This window comes from Lacerta agilis, chromosome 6, assembly GCF_009819535.1.
Source record: "Lacerta agilis isolate rLacAgi1 chromosome 6, rLacAgi1.pri, whole genome shotgun sequence".
NCBI lineage: Eukaryota > Metazoa > Chordata > Lepidosauria > Squamata > Lacertidae > Lacerta > Lacerta agilis.
In genome coordinates, this window is record NC_046317.1 from 62,714,575 (window position 1) to 62,735,829 (window position 21,255).

At 41.3% G+C, this 21,255-nt stretch overlaps 1 protein-coding gene across 4 annotated transcripts in view; it reads right to left on the reverse strand.

The window, feature by feature from the left end:
* NGF (nerve growth factor) overlaps nucleotides 1–21,255 on the reverse strand; it is a 66,941-nt gene that overhangs the window by 36,955 nt on the left and 8,731 nt on the right. For 3 of the 4 annotated variants that reach the window (XR_004426883.1, XM_033153051.1, XM_033153050.1), the window contains exon 2: nucleotides 498–585. The exons of the other annotated variant lie outside the window; for it this stretch is intronic. The gene's annotated coding sequence lies outside the window, so the exon portion shown is untranslated. The remainder of the gene's footprint in view (nucleotides 1–497; nucleotides 586–21,255) is intronic. 4 annotated transcript variants of the gene reach the window in all.

Sequence of the window (21,255 nt, forward strand, 5' to 3'; positions counted from 1 at the left end):
TTGTGGCCAATTTAATCCCATAGAACGTTGTCATGAGTCAGTATTTCCCTCAGGGGCTGCCCCGGGGTACGGGGGGACTTCGCCTGGCCACGCAAATAATAGTAATCTTTGCTTTGAACAGGATGTATCTACCTAAATAGTCTTTTAACACAGAACTGAAGAAGCAGTCACATTCCCCAGAACCTAAACAAATATTTCCCAGTTAATGTGCTAGTCTGTTCTGAAATCAAATTGTGTAACTAGTGTTTTTCTCCCTGCCCTTCGTGACCTGCAGAAACTTCCATAGATGATGGAGCTAATTTGTTTTCAGTTGCTTCAGATGGTGGGACATGAACCAATGGATTCAAACTACAAGCATAAGTATTTAGAGTAAATATTGGTAATAACTTCCTGGTGGCACAAGCTGATTGACAGTGGAACAGGCTGCCTCAGAAGGTGGTAGACTCTCCTTTGTTATAGTTTTGGGTTTTTTAAGCAGAGCCTGGATGACCACCTACCAGCAATGCTGTAGTAGTGAGTGTCTTGCATCAGTGGGGGGATTGGACTACATGATCTTTGAGGTCTCTTCCATCTTTGATTATGGTTCTATGAAAGAGAATAGAAAAAAACAACAATCTGACTAAAGATGCATCTGCACAATAATTTTGAAGGTTATCCAATGTGCATCAGATACCATAGTCTACAATCACAGAAGACTCCAGCTTGTTCTAGTCTGTACATATCAAAGACAGGAGATTTGGGTGGATCATTGGATAAGGTCAAGAAGTTTGCAAGGCAGCATTCATGCTTATGGAATGAGAAAGAAGCTACATGCCTCTTCTCAGTCTCAGCTTTGTCCTCCTTCCAAATCACTTTGCAGTGAAACTACTTTGCAGACACTATTATGTCATACAGCTGCATTGCAACAAGAGGCTCTGAACACAACCAAGCTTCACCTCATAGAACACACTCTTCTTTGAATTCAGAGCTCAGGCTGGCCAGATAGTAGCTGATGTTACCATTTACTTTGTTTGGAAAGAAGGGCTTGTATACTTCTGGCCAGAAGTCAGAAAGAGAGATGCTCATACTAATCTACAGGGTAGCCTGGAACTTTTCCTACTAAGGGTTAAGGTCCACATGATGGGCAGGAAATACTGCAGGACTTGACATCAGTAATAGCATTGCTCATAGAGTACTACTTGTAATTCATTGTGTGCCCAGAGTTAATGATATCACATCCCTCAATGTGATATCATTAACTGGGGAAAACTACCTATTTACTTACGGTATATTGAAACAACAGTGTTGTCAATGGCAATAGTCCTCATATCCAGCTAGCATAAAAATGAACTCCTATGAATAGTGGAAATTTCTAAGTAACAAAATGCAATGTTTTAAAAATTCAACAACTTTTGTTATAATATACTCTCCAAATCAGAAAAATATTAGCTTCCTCAAATGCAATTAAGGCAAATCAAAACATGACAGACTATGGTTTGTCCTCAATGTACTGCTTTCAATCTATACTGATTCTAGACCCTACCATCCATAAGGATGGGAGTGGTTATTTGATATGTGTTTGAAAACCCTCTCTTTCATTAGGTTATCCACATCTTTTCCTCCCTGCATATGCCCCAAGTGAATGAAGTAGGAAGTGGTGATTGTGATCTGGGTAAAAGGCCACCCACAACATCATTAGACACGAGTGCCTCTATCTGTTTTCAAATGCGCACACTGTGGGGTAATACAGAATGAATCAGAAATGAGCATTTATTTTCTAAATGAAACCAGTTTCTCAATAAGCACTTTTCAGTGGAAACATATGCAATAGATCTAGATTGTTTGTGGACCTCGAAGAAAAAACAAGTATTTAGTCTCCATCAATTCTGGAACAAAATGTTGTGTGTACATAGCCACAGTCTGTGCAATTATCCCTGGATCAAGCAACAGCTCTTCCATCTTGTCTGGATTCAGATTCGGCTTGTTCACCCACAGCTAGCCCATCACTGTGTTCCAGCTCTGCTTTACGACCTAACCTGCCCACTCCCTCTGATCAAATGGAGAAGGGAGATAGAGACATGTATCATCAACCTCCCAAAGCTCTAACTTCATGCAGCAATTTCATGTACATGTTGAAAAGCCCGGGGGAGAAGATGGATCACTGTGGGGGCCCACATGTCAAAGTTTATGGGAAACAGCATCGCTTTCTGAGACCAACCGGACAAAAAGGATGAGAGCCACTGAAACACAGGACTTCACAGTCCAATGCAGACAAGATAGCTCACAAGGATGCCATGGTGAATGGTAACAAAAGCCACCCAAATATTTCAGAGAATCAAGAATAACTATATCCCCAATCCGTATCTGTCCATCATTTCCTATGTCCATCTTATGTCCCTGAGAACATAAATAACCTACAAAAGTCTCAGTCCCAAACTGAAATAAGCTAAGGAAAGGTTTTCAGTTCTATGTCAAGAAGACATTTAGGGTTACTTTGACAAACCTATGACCACTGGTAGAAACAATATGAGATAGCTCTGCTTTCTCAAAACATGCTGGTATGCTTCTTGGAAACCCATAGGTGATATCCAGTGCCATGTGAGCAGACTTGCTCGTTCATTCCTCCACGGAATCCCCATGCCCCCAAATCTACTCCAGGGGGTCCCCCAACTTTCTGGCAAATATCTGGGAGATGAATAAATAAAAGTCCACTTTATTTATGGGTACTGTTGTATACTATCCCTTGTTGTCTTTGATCGTGGTAGCCAGCTTTACATATGACACAGTTTACTTGCTATATTTTAAGGTGCTTTTAAAGCAGATACGTGCTCACATTCCTATCAATAATATCATAGCAAGGACAAGTTGCTATATGGCGTAACCAGGAATGAAATAAATAAAAGCAATAGGCTCCAAATTATATTACGCCAAAGTTTTATAGCTAACACTTTCTGCTGAGCAGAGGGGAACCCCCAGTTTTGCTCAATGCAAAGTGACTATATCACATCAAATGTGCTGCCAGCAGAGCAAAAGTGATATGTATGATTCACTTACTTTGCTCCAGGCATTTAGGCTGAAGGAAGCTGATGCATAATTATTATTATTATTTTTGCTTCCCTCTGTATAGTAACAGATTTACTTTTACATGGCTTTGTGTTTTGATGTAAAGTATGCAGTTTATCTAGACAGACCACAATTAAACATGTAGGAAATGCCTCACATGCTGATATGATGCCATATGTAATGCAAGAAAGAGTATCACAACTGCACAAATAGAACCCTGTAACAAATCAATGCTGTAATGAGAACTCCTGTTCAGGATTCTAGTCAGTCACACACTTACATATGGGATACTCCTAACCCTGTCCTCCACTTCTGTTTCCCAACTGATAGTCAACATTCTGTGGCTACTGTTCAAGGTCAGTCCACTCTTGAGTTATATTCTGATGGGATTACAAACTTGGTGGATCAGGGAAATGCTGTGGATTTCAGTAAGCCTTTTGATTTCAGTAAGCCTATTGATTTCAGTAAGCCTTTTGACAAAGTCCCCCAGGATATTATTGTGAGGAAGTTGGTAAAATGTGGGTTGAACAAGGTAACCCTTAGGTGGCTTTGTAGCTGGTTGACTGACCAAACCCAAAAAGTACTCATTAATGGTTCCTCGTAAACCTGGGAAAAAGAACATGGTGATGTATTACTGTGCCAAAATACTGGTGGAAGAGACTTGGTACAATCATTCCCTCTGATTAGAAGCTGTCAATCACAAAAGAGTTCTCCAACTCCTGTCCCTCCAGCCTGGCATAAAAGTCACCCCTCCTTTCACGGGATGAAAGTGTGTCTGCAAAAAGTTAAGCCTACCTTCACAGTTTTTTAAAGGTCCCCAAAGCCAAATGGTCCTGAACTACTTTGCAGAGCTCTGCTTCAGTTGGGGCACTTCAGAGAGACCCTGCTTTGATTTGGCCAAGCCTCAAATCTGTCCAAAATGTCCCACTTCAGTTTAGGGTTCTGGGCTTGTCTGGGTCTGATGCACACTCCTACTAGAAATTAACATTCAGCCAGTATTGCTGGTAAGTAGCCAGGTTCATTTATTAACTTGGTGGCCACATTCTAGGACAGTTGCAGTTTTCAATCAATAGGAGTATAGCGTCTAGATCAAGGGAGGTAATAGTACCACTATATTCTGCTCTGGTCAGACCTCACCTGGAATACTGTGTCCAGTTCTGGGCACCACAGTTCAAGAAGGATACTGACAAGCTGGAACGTGTCCAGAGGAGGGCAACCAAAATGGTCAAAGGCCTGGAAACGATGCCTTATGAGGAACGGCTTAGGGAGCTGGGTATGTTTAGCCTGGAGAAGAGAAGGTTAAGGGGTGATATGATAGCCATGTTCAAATATATAAAAGGATGTCATATAGAGGAGGGTGAAAGGTTGTTTTCTGCTGCTCCAGAGAAGCGGAAACGGGGCAATGGATTCAAACTACAAGAAAGAAGATTCCACCTAAACATTAGGAAGAACTTCCTGACAGTGAGAGCTGTTCGGCAGTGGAATTTGCTACCAAGGAGTGTGGTGGAGTCTCCTTCTTTGGAGGTCTTTAAGCAGAGGCTTGACAGCCATCTGTCAGGAATGCTTTGATGGTGTTTCCTGCTTGGCAGGGGGTTGGACTGGATGGCCCTTGTGGTCTCTTCCAACTCTATGATTCTATGATTCAATCACTTTTCAAAGGCAGCCAAAACATAGTGTGTTGTAGTACTCATGTTTCTATAGTAGTTTTAATTTTATTTTATTTAAAAGCATTTGTCATTCTGATAATCAGTGATGTCAAGATTGTCTGCCAATGCTTGTGATGAGCAAAATGTGTTTCACAACTCAACAAATGCTGTTTGCTTGTAGATCACTTGCTGGCAGTCTGCAGATAGCTGTATGGCAATATACCTGCTGATTCATCAATTAATTGGGCACAGCAAAAACTTTTCTATTCACAATGATCCAGCAGGGCTCTTCTGTTCTTATTCTGTATGAGGTGAAGTACTGTATCTTGTATTGTAAAGAAAACCCAAATCTACCATCCGAGATTGGTGATGGAGAAATTTACCAAGTTCTTGCCATTCCTGAGAGGTGCTGAGTTTCATATTGGATCAGGAGCTAAATATAAATAGCCGACATGGCAGAGAATAAAGGACAGGTGGGGAGAGGATATGTACCATTTTGGGTTGCACTTGAAGGTTTTATACAAATATGAGTTTATGATTAACTCATATTTTATGAAACTGAACACTGTGGGGCTTCTGAGTAAGTCTGCATGTGACTAAGACTGCAATCCTATACATACTTACCTAGGAGTAAGGCCCACTAAACACAATGGAACTTACTTCTGAGTAAACATGTGCAGTGCAGGATTGTGCTGCATGTCCCATTGGAAACAATGGGACAACTTAGTTGGGAAAAACTTAGTTTAAATGTTCTCACTGGATTTTAGAAGTCACTCGTTTTAGTTGGATCAGAACCTCAAAGGGGTTGTGGAGGGAACCATTGTGGTATTTTTCATATTAAAAGAGCTGTGATGGTAAAACAAAACAAATTAAGTTGCTTATTTTCTGACTAAGAGCATGAGCCGGAAACCAATCCTGCTTCCTGAGCCAGGCAAATAATAATATGCAAATATTTAATTATGATGATAATCTTATTGTCCTGGGGTAAATTGTGGGGGAGGATGGGAATAACTAGAAATTTGATGCAATAGATATTTGAGTGGATTTGATAACTAAAACAAAGCATGTATTCGCCTGCACAGCAAGTGAAAATCTACCTTTTCTAGAAGTATGGTCCAGATTTCAAACATTTTATTGTTAAACATAAATACAGCATTAATTTCATTCCTCTTTGAGTGGTTTTCCTTTTTAACCATTCGTAATATCTATGGTGAAATGCCCTTTTGGGGTTCTTCACAAGTGCCACCCAGTTGCTGATACACCTTTTCTGGGGGAAGGTAGCATAGAGGGTGATCACGACATAGCTGCAGGCACTCTTGGATGAGACTGATTTTCTAGACCCATTTCAATCTGAATTCAGGCCTGTACATATATACAGGGAGAGAGATAGGGGAGTGTGACCCTGTTGATTCTCCTTGATCTCTCAGTGACCTTTGATACCATTGACCACATAATCCTACTGCATTGGCTCTGTGAGATGGGAGTGCAGAATACTGTGTTACACTGGCTCTGCCCCTACCTACAGGACTGGTTCCAGGGCATGGGCAATTGCCCTTTGGCCTGCTGGGAGTTGTATTCCCCCCCCCCCATGCTATAAGAGGCCACTGGGGTTGGTCATGGTGAGTTATTTGGAGCACAGTTTCATTAGTACTAAGGGATGTGGATGGCACTGTGGGTTAAACCACAGAGCTTAGGGCTTGCCGATCAGAAGGTTGGCAGTTCGAATCCCCATGACGGGCAGTGAGCTCCTGTTGCTCGGTCCCTGCTCTTGCCAACCTAGCAGTTCGAAAGCATGTCAAAGTGCAAGTAGATAAATAGGTACCGCTCTGGCGGGAAGGTAAACGACATTTCTGTGCACTGCTCTGGTTCACCAGAAGCGGCTTGGTCATGCTGGCTACATGACCCGGAAGCTGTACGCCTGCTCCCTCGGCCAGTAAAGTGAGATGAGCGCCACAACCCCAGAGTTGTCCACGACTGGACCTAATGGTTGGGGTCCCTTTACCCTTTACATTAGTACACGGATGACACATAGATCTTTGTCTGTAGCATCTGAATCAGGAGGTGCCGTGCAAGTCACAAACTAATCCCTGGATTCAATAAGAATAGTCTGGATGAGAGCCAATAAACTGAAATTAAATCCAAGAAAGACAAGAAGCCATGTGGGCAAGTGGTTTCCAGGTCTGGGAAATTGGTCAGTTGCTTGCTCTGAATGGGATTACACTCCCCTCTGAAAGAATAGGTGTGTAACTTGGGGGTACTCCTTGATCCAGCATGGTCACTGAAGGCTCAAGTGTCTTTAGTCACTAGGACACTTTTGCTGGTATGCTAGCTACAACTGTTCCTGGACAGGGATAGCTAGGCAACAGTGATCCAAGTAGTGGTAACCTCTAGACTTGATTACCTTAATGCACTTTACATGAGGCTGCCCTTAAGAAATTAAGAGCTTCTTGGGTCAGGCCAATGGCCCATCTAGTCCAGTATCTTCTTCTCACAGTGGCCAATGGGAAGCCTGCAAGCAGGACTAGAGAGCTATAAAATGTTCTCTCCCTGCGGTCTCCAGCAAGTGGCATTCAGAAGCACACTACCTATGACTGTGAAGGCAACATAGCCATCATGGCTAGGCATCACCAATAGCCTGATCCTCCATGAAATTGTCTAATCTTCTGTTAAAGCCATCCAAGTTGGTGACTCTCACTGTCTTCTGTGGGAGCAAATTCCACAGTTTAACAATGCACTGTGTGAAGAAATACCATCTTTTGTCTGCACTTGAATTTGATTGGGAAGCTGCAGATAGTACAAAATACTGCTGCATGGTTGCTCTCTGGGGCATCTTATCAGGAACATGTGACACTTCTGTTGATAGTGATGCACTGGCTGCCAATCTGCTACTAAGCTAGGTTCAAGGTTATACTACCGGTGCATAAAGCCCTATGCAATTCTGAACAACAGAATCAGAGAAACTGCCCCAGTCATTTACATTTGTGGAGGAGCATCTGTTGATGGTGACATACACACTTGCAAGTACGGCACACTGTGACCTTAGCACTGTGGTACCTGCTCTCTGGAATTTTCTTTCTTCAAAATGAAGTAACCCCAATACAGTATCAGTTAATGTTTTCAATATCTTCTCAAATTAGATATATTTCTGTAGTTTTTAATTCTTGTTGATTTATGTGTTTTAATACTATTTTATTATCTATGTTTTATATTCAGATATTTTCTGAATTCTGATAAATTCTGAAACAAACGAAAACCTTCCCTGCTCTGCCGTGATACTAAAGTGTTTGGCCCTAGTAGGATTAAGGAGATTTTTGCTCCACTTCAGGCAGCAAAATGTCTTGAGCCAGCACTACATGCAATCCTTGCACTGTTATAAAAAGGTTATAAAAAGACAGTTAAGTCCAATCGCAAAGGACTCTGGGGTTGCGGCACTCATCTCACTTTACAGGCCGAGGGAGCTGGCATTTGTCCATAGACAGTTTTTTCGGGTCATGTGGCCAGCATGACTAAGCTGCTTCTGGAGCAACTGGAGCCATTTACCTTCCTGCTGGAGTGGTACCTATTTATCTACTTGCACTTTTGGCGTTCTTTCAAACTGCTATGTTGGCAGGAGCTGGGACCAAGCAATGGGAGCTCACCCCGTCGTGGGGATTCGAACCGCCGACCTTCTGATTGGCAAGCCCAAGAGGTTCAGTGGTTTAGACCACAGCACCATCCATGGGTGCACTGTTATACCTTCCACTAAATATAGGTGAATGTGTGGGGGAAAGATCAGGACTCAGAACTCGCAGGCAATGTTTACAGCGAAGATGTGCACAAACATAGAATGTCAGCACAATGCGCAGTGATGTAGCTGCAGAGCAGCAATTAGGCAAAGCCTGATGGAAAATCCATATTCCAATCTACTGCAAGTCAGTATTAATTAGACAGCAAAACAGATGGTCATGGTTACAGTCTGGTATCATTATATTGTCATGGCTATTCACTGCAAAAGCTTCATAAACATTTTTCCTCTTGTCTGGTCATTTTATATGCACTTTAAGGAATATTTAATAAGGCATTAAAACAAACCTCCCTCACTAATCTGGAATAATTGGTTCAAGATATATAACTAAACAGTCATGATCTTATGCCAATTCCTCCATTATATATGGACTTGTCAGAATTCAAAAAAACACTAAAAGTGGCTCATGCTGCATGAATACACACACACACACAGGCACACACACGATTCCCAAATTAATTCTGCAAAAGCACAATATTAGCATTAAAAGGTTTCAGATTATACAATATTTGTACTGTATGTAGGGCACCATTAATGAGCTCAGGGCAGCATGCATTCCATTTCCCCCCTCAAAGACTTTGTGTGGTTTAGGCTGAAGGGGGGGGGAGAATGCAAAGAGAGTAAGTCAACACGGGTACAAAATGGCACTTTGATTCCCTCTTGTTAAAACTTCTAGGATGAGATAGACAGATAATATGCCATATTCAATGCCATGTGGTTAGTTTAAGGGTTGATCAGCGAGTTGATTCCAGCTCTTACCCTCCTGATGTCAGCACTTCACTTTCCAACAGCTATCAGAATGGAGTTGCCCTCTGCCCCCAACCCAACCCTATGTGACTAGGAGCTTTGATGAGGGGAAAGTCCCATTGGCACCAATGGGAACTTTTTTCTAAGATCCTTAGTTAGTAGACTGGGGAGGGCAATTTCCATTCCAATTATGACATGTCTTGGGTGGGGTGGGAGAGTGAAAAGTGTTTCTTTTTTAGACTCCTCAGTTCCTGTAATTAGTTCAGGAAGAACGAGATATGTTCCAAGGCATTGTATTATTGACACAAGACTTTTAAGGAGCTCCTCTTCTTGCAAATGCATGAGATAAGATGCACGTTCCAACTGAAGCAGGGAAGAAATCCTGCTCACACTATTATCAGTGTCCTGGAGAGAGGATTAGACATTCACTGCTGAAGGGGAAAGGGCAGGTTGATGATACCTGAAGACTGACAACTGATTTCTACTTTATTTTTTAAATGAATATTTTCCTGATTGCCTTGTTTATAACAGAAAAGCTTGGCCATTACATGTATTTTGCCATTTAAACTCATGTACTTTTGTAAACCAGAGAGAAATTAGGAAGGAGCTGATATGGAGGGGGCTGGAGACTATAAACACACAGACATTCTAACCAGCTTGAAATACCGGTAATTTTGACAGCCCTAAAAGAAGGAGCACAATGGCATCACTTAACTCCTATCACAAGCTGACTTCTATTTTTGGAAGAAACTAAGGTCCTAGTGAGATACAGCTCTGATAATACAGGCTAGATCAGCAGCTTGTAAATGGAATACTCTTTCCTTAGGTACTTTTGTGGCTTAAATTTTCATATGTTTTAGTAAAACCTGCCTATATTTTACAAGACTCAAAATACTAATACTAATGCCTGAAATGAAAAAGAAGGAAAACATTGTGAAGAGCAGCCAAAGTCGGGGTGAGTTGGATTTGAGCAGCAGTAAGATACTTTTGCTGAGTATTTATAGAACATACCATATTTTTTCCATGTATAAGATGATGCTTATTGCTAAAAAAAAATTAGGCAAAAATTGGGTGTAATCTTATACATGGATAGTGAATGCAGAGGGGGGACGTGCGGTTAATGGCAGCAGCAAGCAGGAGATTGGCAGAAATGATTGGGCGGGTGATTGGCGGCTGCGGCAAAGCCTGCTAGCAATTGCCTGTGGCAATTGGGCAGGTGATTGGCAGCTGTGGCGAGTGGGCAGACAATTGGTGGCTGCGGCGAGGTGTGCGATCGGCAGTGGCTGTGGCAAGCAATCGGCAGTGGCAGGCAGGCGGGTGAGCGATTGGCGGAAATGACCTCCCCCACCTCTCAAAAAAGCTAAACAACTTAATTTCTTAATTTTGGGTTAAAAAAAATAGGGGTCGTCTTATACATGGAGGCATCTTATACATGGAAAAATACGGTATATTCTTTGGTGTGCATTGGCTTTATGACAACAGGTTGAATGAATGAATGTACTTTATTCGGTCACAGACCAGCATAAAACAAGATATTTACATTTATAAAACCAATGTAAAAACAATGTAAAAAATATATGTTTAAATGGGTACTCATTACATGATGAGGGCATATTCAACATATCCAGCCCAACTTAAACCATGTCCTTAAAATCATTGATTAAACATAGATATAACTAATAAAATTTAGACTCGGGTATCGGTTCTATGAGATAGGCTACTAAAAAAAAAATCCAACAATGTTTTAGGCCACTATTTAAAGTCGATTTACATCACAGACCATCTTTCGGCGTATATCTATCAAGGCTGCACAGAATCTGGCGACAGCGTAAGTGATTTCTGGGCTTTCATCCTGTAATAGCAATGAGATATTATGTTGTTCTGAAAGCCCAGGAAACTTACCTAAAATGGGTTGGATAAACCTTGCTCGGACGTCCGTATAATACTTGCAGTAGAAGAAGACATGTTCTAATGTTTCCTGTTTCATCAACAGGTTGATGAAATCAGCTAATCATTTCCATGAACTGTCACTAAAACATGGAAAATGACATTTCTCTCTACACTATGCTAGGGAATGATCAAAGCTGTACTATACCTGGCAGGTACTTCATGTAGACCCAGCAACTCTATGATGCAGGGGGAAAGATAAGATCATGATAGTACACCCCCTCTTTCCCAACAATTAGAACTGCACAGTAACATACGCCACCCATCATTTATTTACACTGAGAGGCTTGGGAGATGGAAGGCTACTGCTGCTACCATAATTTCCAATTAAAATTAATAATAATAATAATAATAATAATAATAATAATAATAATAATAATAATTTTATTATTTATACCCCGCTCATCTGGCTGGGTCTCCCCGGCCACTCTGGGCGGCTTCCAACAAATATCAAAATACAATACAAAGTCACAGATTAAAAACTTCCCTAAACAGGGCTGCCTTCAGGTATTTTCTAAATGACAGGTAGTTGTTTATCTCTCTGACCCCTGATGGGAGGGCGTTCCACAGGGTGGGCGCCACTACCGAAAAGGCCCTCTGCCTGGTTCCCTGTAGCTTTGCTTCTCGCAGTGAGGGAGCCGCCAGAAGGCCCTCAGTGCTGGATCTCAGTGTCTGGGCTGAATGGTGGGGGTGGAGACTCTCCTTCAGATATACAGGACCGAGGTTAAGCCTTGCTAAGGAGGGAGTTCCAACCTCTTGACCGGCACAGTCATGCATGGAAAGAAGTATTTGTATTGGAAGGCAAAGTGCTAAGGAGTATGTTTAGGATCACAGGTAGGCAGAACACCTCAGCAACAGCTTGGGAAGAGCTAGTCCCAATATGTATTTTTCCAGTAACTAATGCAATATACATGGACATCTTATATGTTGGTGCTGAGCTTTAAAGCCCCAAACGGCCTTGGTCCAGTATACTGAAGGAGCGTCTCTACCCCCATTGTTCAGCCTGGACACGGAGGTCCAGCATTGAGGGCCTTCTGGCGGTTCCCTCACTGCAATAAATGAGGTTACAGGGAACCAGGCAGAGGGCCTTCTCGGTAGTGGCGCCTGCCCTGTGGAACGCCCTCCCATCAGATGTCAAGGAAATAAGCAACTATCTTACTTTTAAAAGACATCTGAAGGCAGCCCTGTTTAGGGAAGTTTTTAATGTTTAATGCTGTGTTGTGGTTTTAATATTTGGTTAGGAGCCACCCAGAGAGGCTGGGGAAACCCAGCCAGATGGGCGGGGTATAAATTTATTATTATTATTATTATTATTATTATTATTATTATTATTATTATTATTATCATCATCCAGCACTGAAACCTAGTGCAAAATGTAGCAGCTTTCATTGTCCTCTGCAGAGTTATACATCTCTGCAGTATTGAGTGGAAAAAAGTTAAAATACTTTAGGAATAACATAGCAACAAAAAAGCAAGTAAAATAACCTTAAGCCTCACTCCTGCTTGCCACAACAACTACTGGAAGAGACCTTTTCACTCTTGTGACTCATGATTTATTCTCAATGGAACAGGATTTCTGTAATGAGGAAACAGTAAGAGAAGCAAGGGTGCATGGGGCAGGTGAAGAAGAAGATTGCCATAGAATGGAATGGAAAACTGGAAGGATGCAGCTAATGGAGAAAGGAAAAGCAACATGGGAAGGGAGTATCTCTGTTTTGGAATAGCTCAGTGATACAAAGTTGTTAGACATACACTACTGGAAAATTTTTACTGCTTCATCTTGGTAACAGTACACTGGCCCACCCCCTTCCTAAGCCAGTAACTTCAAACAATACACAGAGGGGAAATCTTAATTTTGATGGCTTTTGGATCAGGCCTCAGGAAAATGACAACATGTCTGGGCTGCTGTTTTGTGGAGGAAAATTGGAAGGGGAGATCTGAGAAGCACTTCCCCTAAAGCAAAATCACATTTATGCACTCTCTGCATGGCATGCCATCCTCAACTGATTGATCAACAATGTGCGGCTAACAGGTTAATTTTGCAATGAAGTACAGGAATGGAAACAACACAATAAATGCACCTCACAGCCCAACCTAGGGAAGCGCTTATGCTTATGTACTGGGTCCTACACAGGAGAACTTTATTGTGCAAACCTCCCAGGTGATTGTGCCTTTGGGTTTCACTTGTACCACTTCTTGGGAGGGAACCATGAACTGATGCACGCTTATGCAAGGGAGCTACTTCCATGCAGTTTCATGAAACTCATATAATGTATGCACAGGATGCTTCAATGGAAGGGGAATGGGGCAAGCCCGTGCACCCCCAACACATGTGCTTTGAATGGGTAAGGGTGGGTTTTGGGTTGTTGTTGTTGTTTAAATCCCCTACTGCTATTCATTGTAGTCTACTATCATAATCTTGTCTATATGCTGGCTGTGAGATATTTGTGGATTTGGCCTATGCGGCTTTGTACTGTTGTCAGAAACACAGCATTAGCACACTTTATCTCAGCCCCAAGCTACATTAACTGTTGTAAATTAGGTGTGATATCATTATGGAATACTGTTCACACCACCAGAGTTGCCAACTTTTTAAAAACAGGCACACTTCTGTGCCTTTAGCATGGCACATACCTGTGTGAAGGGTAGCTGCAATTTATCACTCAGCTCATTCAAGAGTAATTACTTCTTATTCTTCAAGGGAAATGTGTCAACAGTTCTTTATATTAGCTAAAGGTATTCTCCTGAACATTCACGTCAATAAATGTCATTCTTTATCCCAGAGTAAAATACTAAAGGCTGCAACATTGTTCAATCTGTCTGCCAAGTCATTTCTAGACTCCAGTTTGAAGTGCTGATTATTACATACAAAGTCTATAAACCATTTGGGGGCAGATTATTTGATGGACTGTCTTCTTCCACATTAACAGGCTCACAAACTGTATATTTCACCAGAGGCCTTGTGCTGTGGCCCACTGCATTTAAGCTAATCCACAGTACACAGTACAATACACAACATTCTCAGTTGAATTGCCCTGTTAATGGAACTCCCTCTCCAGGAGGCCAGATTGGCCCGTTCTTTAATGACTGTACCTTTAGTAGGCAAGCTGAAAAATCATTCTTCTGTTTTGCCAGACCTTTAGTCTGGGCTGAGTTTCTGTTCCCCTGCAAGGATGTGTTTCACTGGCTCTAATTTTAGAAGTTACTACTTTTTATTAGTTATTGTACTTTTGCATTTTATTGTTTGCTTTTAATAGATTACAAATTACCTTAGGGGCCCATCTGAGTCAAAAGAGAGGGTGCAAATATTTAGAGAAATAAATAAAATGAAATAACATAGGTTGCATCTCTGTTTGCCAGAAGAGCTGACTGCTTGATTAGAAGAGGTGTGCCTCTTTGGGTAGTGTTTCATTTCTTTGGACTGCTAATCAAAGCATGGCAAACACAACAAGAAAACAAGCACCACCAGACATATTATTAATAGCGACCCCCAGTAAAATGCATCCCAATGGGTGGGAATGGTGGCAAAAGTTGAGAGCAGAGCTGGGGAACCTCTGTCCACCCTCCACCAATACTGCAGCAATATAACTCCCAATCATCCCTGACTATGCTGACCGGAGCTGATAAGAATTGAAGTCCAACAACTTCTGCAGGCTGAAAGGTTCCCCAGCCCTGGTTTATAGCATCTGGTCAGAAGTGCTGTTACACAGTTATCAATAGCACTGCAGTTGAGATTAGGGCCTGACAGTCCCAATTCCTTACTGTTTCAGCTGGAGCTAGTGAAAGAACTTGTGTTTCTCCCAACGTTAAGTGAGATGCAGTAATGATACAAGATGTCTACACCTACAGTATGATCGAAGGAAGCAGTGTCACAGCTGCAAGAAGCCAAGTACTTAGGAATGAAGAATGTATGTAAATATTATAAAATCAGCTTTATAATAGCCATCGTGGGAATATGACTGGTCATGGTCTATTTGCGAATTTGGCTCTTTTGGCAATATACTGGCTTACACACAATACTATGCACATAACTTCAGCGCACATCATCTCTACATCCTGCTATCAAATGTTGTAAATTAGACATGATGTCAGTAGGGACTGCATTATTTCTTTTCATTAGAGCTGCCATCATTTTTTTTCTGGCCCCATGCCAATACCTTTAATATACTAAGAGATGCTTCTCCCACCTCTTAACTCCATGCCAGCAAAAGCTTCACCAGGTACATTTCTAGGTATCAGATGGCTGCTAAAACAAAAACTACAACTGTGCCTTTAAGTGCCAGCCTTACATGTCACTGACACTTCAGGGAAAATATGAGCAATCTATCCAGTCCTATCCAAACTGAGTATTTTTATCCAATGTGGCACACTCCTGGAGTTTACAGGAAGCCAGTTCCTTCTCTGAATGTGTTTTAGTGCGCTGGCTTCTTTATTAACCCTGAAGAACCTCTTTCTTCTGAGTTGTTTGTATTTTTCAACTAGCTTCTCCCTGCTGGGCAATAATTTTACATTTGTTGAAAATCCAATACAAACATACTGTCTCCCCTGCCCCCCGCCCCCACAACAGAAGAGAACAGCGCCCAAAAATGTTATAAATGAGCCACTGAGTCTTAACTCAGTTTGCTTTGGAAAGTGGCTTTTGTCTGGTTGGAGCACAATAAATTTTCAGGACTGTGCATTTCCTGACATGTTAACTTCTAACTTGTCAGAGCAATAGCTCATAAATTAAACAGCAATGATACGAGGCAAACAGGATCATTGGAGCAACGTAATATTATGACACCATTTCCTGCCTTCACATTAGTGGAAGAATAACCTTATTGCTAAAATGGGATAAACAGGCCAAAACTGATGTGAGGTTTGTAATATACAGGTACTTTAGTTCTGTGCAGCTGTTTCCCCTCCTTTAACTAGTAGATGCTACATGGGACCCTCAAGACAGATCAGGATTGTGGAGTGTGTGTGTGTGTGTGTGTGTGTGTAGGAAGGCTTTAACCCTTTGCCTTCACCACAGTCCCACTGCAACCCCCATCCCATGCTTGTTATTCACAATGGGCATCAATTGGAGCTTTTCTTCCATTGCAATAGGAGGTAAAGCAGTCAATTCCAATCACAACTACAACAAGGACAGAGAGCCAAAGTGCACCATACTATTTCACAGTCCCTCTGTGCTGGCTACTAGTTGAAGAAAAAACAGCTGTGCACAACCAAACTGCATTACTATGTCTAGTTTTGCCCTAAGATAACTTGCATTGATGGAATGCCATTAATTTAATGGGACTGCAACGCCATAAATAGGGGCTGAGAATCACCATCTATGAAATTTATGTATATAACTGCAAGAAGATCATGCTGCATGACTTTCTCTGCACAAAAGTTACTTAATTACATCGCTGAAAGAGTGTCAAAGCAGGAGGTACATTATAGGAAAGATACTGAAAGTTAGAAGATTTGCTTGGGTTAGGACTTTGGTAAACCATGAATTCCCAAATGTTAAATTAGGACTGCAAGAATGACAGGAATGAATATGGGAGGCAATATATGCAAGTAGAACAAAAATTAAAGGGGAGATAAGCTTTCCAGATGGAACAGACAGCGGGGTTCCTCTCAAATAGATAACATTCTCTTGATTCGTCTCCTTACTAAAACATTTTACTGGTGTAATGTATATCCTGCCTAAATGTGAACAATTAGAGATTCAACTAGCGATATACTTTGGCAATGCTGCCAAGCAGTTATACATGTTACTTAACATTTTAATTGTCTAAAGTCACATTTTTGCCTTATGGCACTGAGACCACACATATGGAAATAATTTGGCTAGTAGTTACCAAACCCTCTGGTTCATAGGCAGTCCTGATGCAAGGCATTCTGCCCCACTGACCTGAATAGAGAGTGGTCCTGACTTTTTATATTTATTAAAATGGCTTTGTCATTCACAGTATCATATTTCAAGGCAGATTTATTTTAAATGGATTCAATTACTATAGACTAGTGTACTAAAATAAACTGCCTGAGCCAACCATGACCTAATTTACACTTTTATAATTTGCTTTATAAGTCTGTAATCTATAAGACCTATAACTTGAAATTCCTCGGCTTGGATTTTGCTTGTCCGATATTTACAAAATCTAGCTGAAGGAGAAGTTTCCCAAGTAACTGAAAAATATTTTTCTGTCCTGTACTCATGTGTGAAACTTTTTTAAATCGTTTCTGACATGTTGTAACTTTAGTTCCCAAATATGTGCTGCATTATCTCTTGTTTTGAAGTAGGAGCCTCTGACTCCCAACATTGTTCCACACATGCTGGCCAGCCTTCCTTTCCTAAAGCTACACCTTTTTATCTCTATGTCCAATCTTGAAAACTTGCACGTGGCATTGCAAAACTCAAGACTTTGCAACTGGGATTACAATAGCTTTTAATAAGTTAACTGTCTATTGATATAAAAACTCTATTATAAGTAGGTTCAACTGGAAATACAGTGATATTGAGCAGGATTGTTTGATTCATTATTGTATTTTAATGTTTTGCTGGAAGCCGCCCAGAGTGGCTGGGGAATCCCTGCCAGATGGGCAGGGTATAAACAATAAATTATTATTAAAATTGTTATAGGACTGGGGAACCTACAATGCAAATGGAATGTGAATGTTTTTTTAAAAAACATTCTATGACTGCATTCATGCACAGTGGGATTGTTTACATCTTGCCTATGTCAATGGAATCTAAACAGCCTAATGTGCACAGGATTACAGTCTATGTTCTATTTTTTTTCTTCCATGGTTGAATACTATGTGTTTGTTGTCTTTGTTTTGTTTGTTTTCTGCATCAGGTAATAATTGGAAAGGACCAGTTTTCACGTTCTGCTTTCTTCTGCTTTTATCAGCATTTGACTCCTTGAAAACTACCAGTACAGTGGTACCTCAGGTTACAAACGCTTTGGGTTACAAAGTCCGCTAACCTGGAAGTAGTACCCCGGGTTGAGAACTTTGCCCCAGGATGAGAACGGAAATCACACAGCGGCAGCACAGCTGCAGTGGGAGGCCCCATTAGCGAAAGCACGCCTCAGGTTAAGAACGGTTTCGGGTAAAGAACGGGCCTCCGGAACAAATTAAGTTTGTCACCTGAGGTACCACTGTAAATGCTTTTTAGTTTTACTTTATATTTATTTGGATTTGGTCTGGGGTTTTTTGAAAGTAAAATAACAGCAACTGAGTTTGGTACTCCTGGACCCAAGCAGAAAATGTATAAGGTATCAAACCAAGCAACATTAGCCTTTGTATGAAAATATGCTTCTGCTGGAAAGGAACTGGAATGGGACTCCATCCACATTAAAGTCCTCAGATGCAAACCCTTCAATGACAAATGGTAACCTTACTTTAGAGTCCAAGTATGCAATACTGCTCTGAAGTAATGGTGCACATAAACCAGCACAGGGGACCCAGTGTTGATGCAGGAGAACAATCTGAGACCCAATCTGAGACCCAGTGTAGATACAGCTACCCAAAGCACTCATGGAAAGCCCCATTAAATATGCAATAAAAGTGGCTTTTAGATGGTGAGGCAGAATGGAGAGGACTGTGGAGAAGGAGAGCCTAGCATGTCATTTAGAGTTGTCAGTGCCATTCCTAGGATGATGGAAGGATGGGTTTACAAATCCTTTGTAATAAAGCAGGGGTGGGGAATCTGTGGCCCTATATGTTGCTGGACTTCAACTCCCATAATCCATGACTATTGCCCAAGGTGGCTGGAGCTGATGGGAAAGAAAGTCCCAACAACATGTGGAGAGTCACAGATCCCCCACCCCTTTAAAAAAATTTATCCATACGTCTTACAGGGAACATAATCGTAGACTTTCAGAACTTTATATTAACTGCAGTACTTGGAATTTTGAAAACGTTTGACTTTTATTTCTACATCTCCATGATTGGAGATTTTTAAGCACAAGTTGGCTGGCCATCCGTCATGGATGCTTTAGCTGAGATTCCTGCATTGCAGGGGTTGGACTAGATGACCCTTGGGGTCCCTTCCAACTCTACAATTCTATCATTATCTGTCTCTGATCACCTGAGTGATTATACGGCTGATAGAGCCTACAATATTTTTTTTGGGGGGGGGGAATGGCAGATGCCCCTAATTTGATGCCTAAATCTAAATGGAATTCTCTTGAATGTCTGTTTACTTGAGTGCCATTATACAAGCATACTGCCATTGTTAGTCCACTTTCATGCTTTGAAGCATGCAACTTTCTTCCAAGGCCACATTCATCTGCACACAGACTTGGGTGCAGGAGAGAAGAGATGCAGGACTGTGCTGTACTGTATAGGAAACAAGCCACACTATAAAAATGAGTGGAGCTGACATCTATTTTAAAAATGCCCCTTGAGACCCATGATTTCACAGTCTTTAGAAAAACTGTTAAATTAATGAGAGCCATAAAAACAAAACTCGGAGCCTTAATACTGTTTAGAATACAAAAAAGAAAAGGTCTTAGGTGGCAAGAAAAGCAGAGGTACATTTCACGTAACATGAAACTGGCAAAGCAATAATCCATCTCTCATTGGAATACGAATTCCACTAATTTCCTCTGTGTGGTTCAAAGCTGTCAAATGGAGCCTAATCTTTTATTAGTTTCCCAAGCAGTCACCACCCCACAGAGAAGCTAAATAAGCCTTAAGCATAGCAGCTTTAAAACTGGAACTTGCATAGCTATTCAAAAATAAAATAAATGACCCACTGCCAGGCTAAAAATTTTACAGTCATGTTTATTGCAGCTCAGTGTTAGAGGCAAGACCTGTGATTATATTTTTTGACAACAGTTGTCACATTTAACCAAGGCAGAGGAAAATCCCCCAAAGCGCAGCCAAATAAATCACCATACCTGCTATTGGGTGAATTCCTGTAACTATGCCTGAACCTGCTCAGCTGAAAATCAGTGCAGTCGCTGCTGCTTAAATATGCATCTTTCAACAAAACAATATAGCAGAGGGGAATTTGCTGATAGCTTAATACTACTGGTTTCAATGTGATCTACATCCACAAGCTCCTACTTCTGACACAATCTGGGCATATTTATATTAAAGCAAGGAAACTGCTACAGGCAAGAGACACAAATCAGCACGTGTGCACAAACACAAAATAGAAGTGGATGAAGAGGGGTGGAAAACGAAATACTGTAAAGAATTTGAAGCTCTTGACACTAAGAATATTAAGAGAAAGGATTTTTAAACCCCCCCCCCCCCCCAAAACCCATTTAAGTTCCCCAGAAGTAGAAAATCCAGATGGGAGGAAGTCAGATGACAAGTGAACTAAAGATGTGCTAAATAAATATAAAGAGATTGCAGACCATTTGAATAAATTCTATGTGTATAACTACACTGAAGCTGTAGGACATGGGACAAAAACCCAGGAAGTCTGAGAAACAGTGTGGTGTGTCAGTTGGGACCTGGAAGAGGGGAAGAACCTTGCACACTACCTTGAGCTCATTGGAAAAAAGGTCTGGATTTGGCAACTCCACATTTTAAGTGGCCTAAACCTAAAACTAAAACAACAACAACACCCAACATCCAACTTTTGGCACCCATATGAGAAATCCAGGCATCCCATTGTGGGCTTCCTAGCTCTGCCCTGACTCCAACCAATTTGTTGCTTGTTTTTAGAGCTTCATAGCATCAGGGCTTGTCTTCTTCTCCATCAGTGGTAAACCACAGCTACAGTACAGCTTGCTATACATGTGGAGGAAAATGAGAGGAAGTAGGAGAATGGATCTGTTAAAGCAACAGGCACTACATCTGAAGTAGCACCTAGTAAACCAAGTTGGTATTGATACCTACTCATCACACCCCAATAATGTGCTGCCTTGTCTGTCAAGCCAGTGTGTTTAGGTCTCTTTCATATTTACTACCCATGAGTCAGGCCTTAGGTCTTAAGCCAAAAATAACCAAATTCAGTGAAAGAAAATTTTTGGGAGGCACAATGGGTAATTTAAAGTAACTGTACACATACATTTTAGATGAAATTACATGTATGTGGTTAATCTGGGTTTCCTGAGCATATCTCTCTTCTCTGCCCTCTTCTGGTACTAAACACAC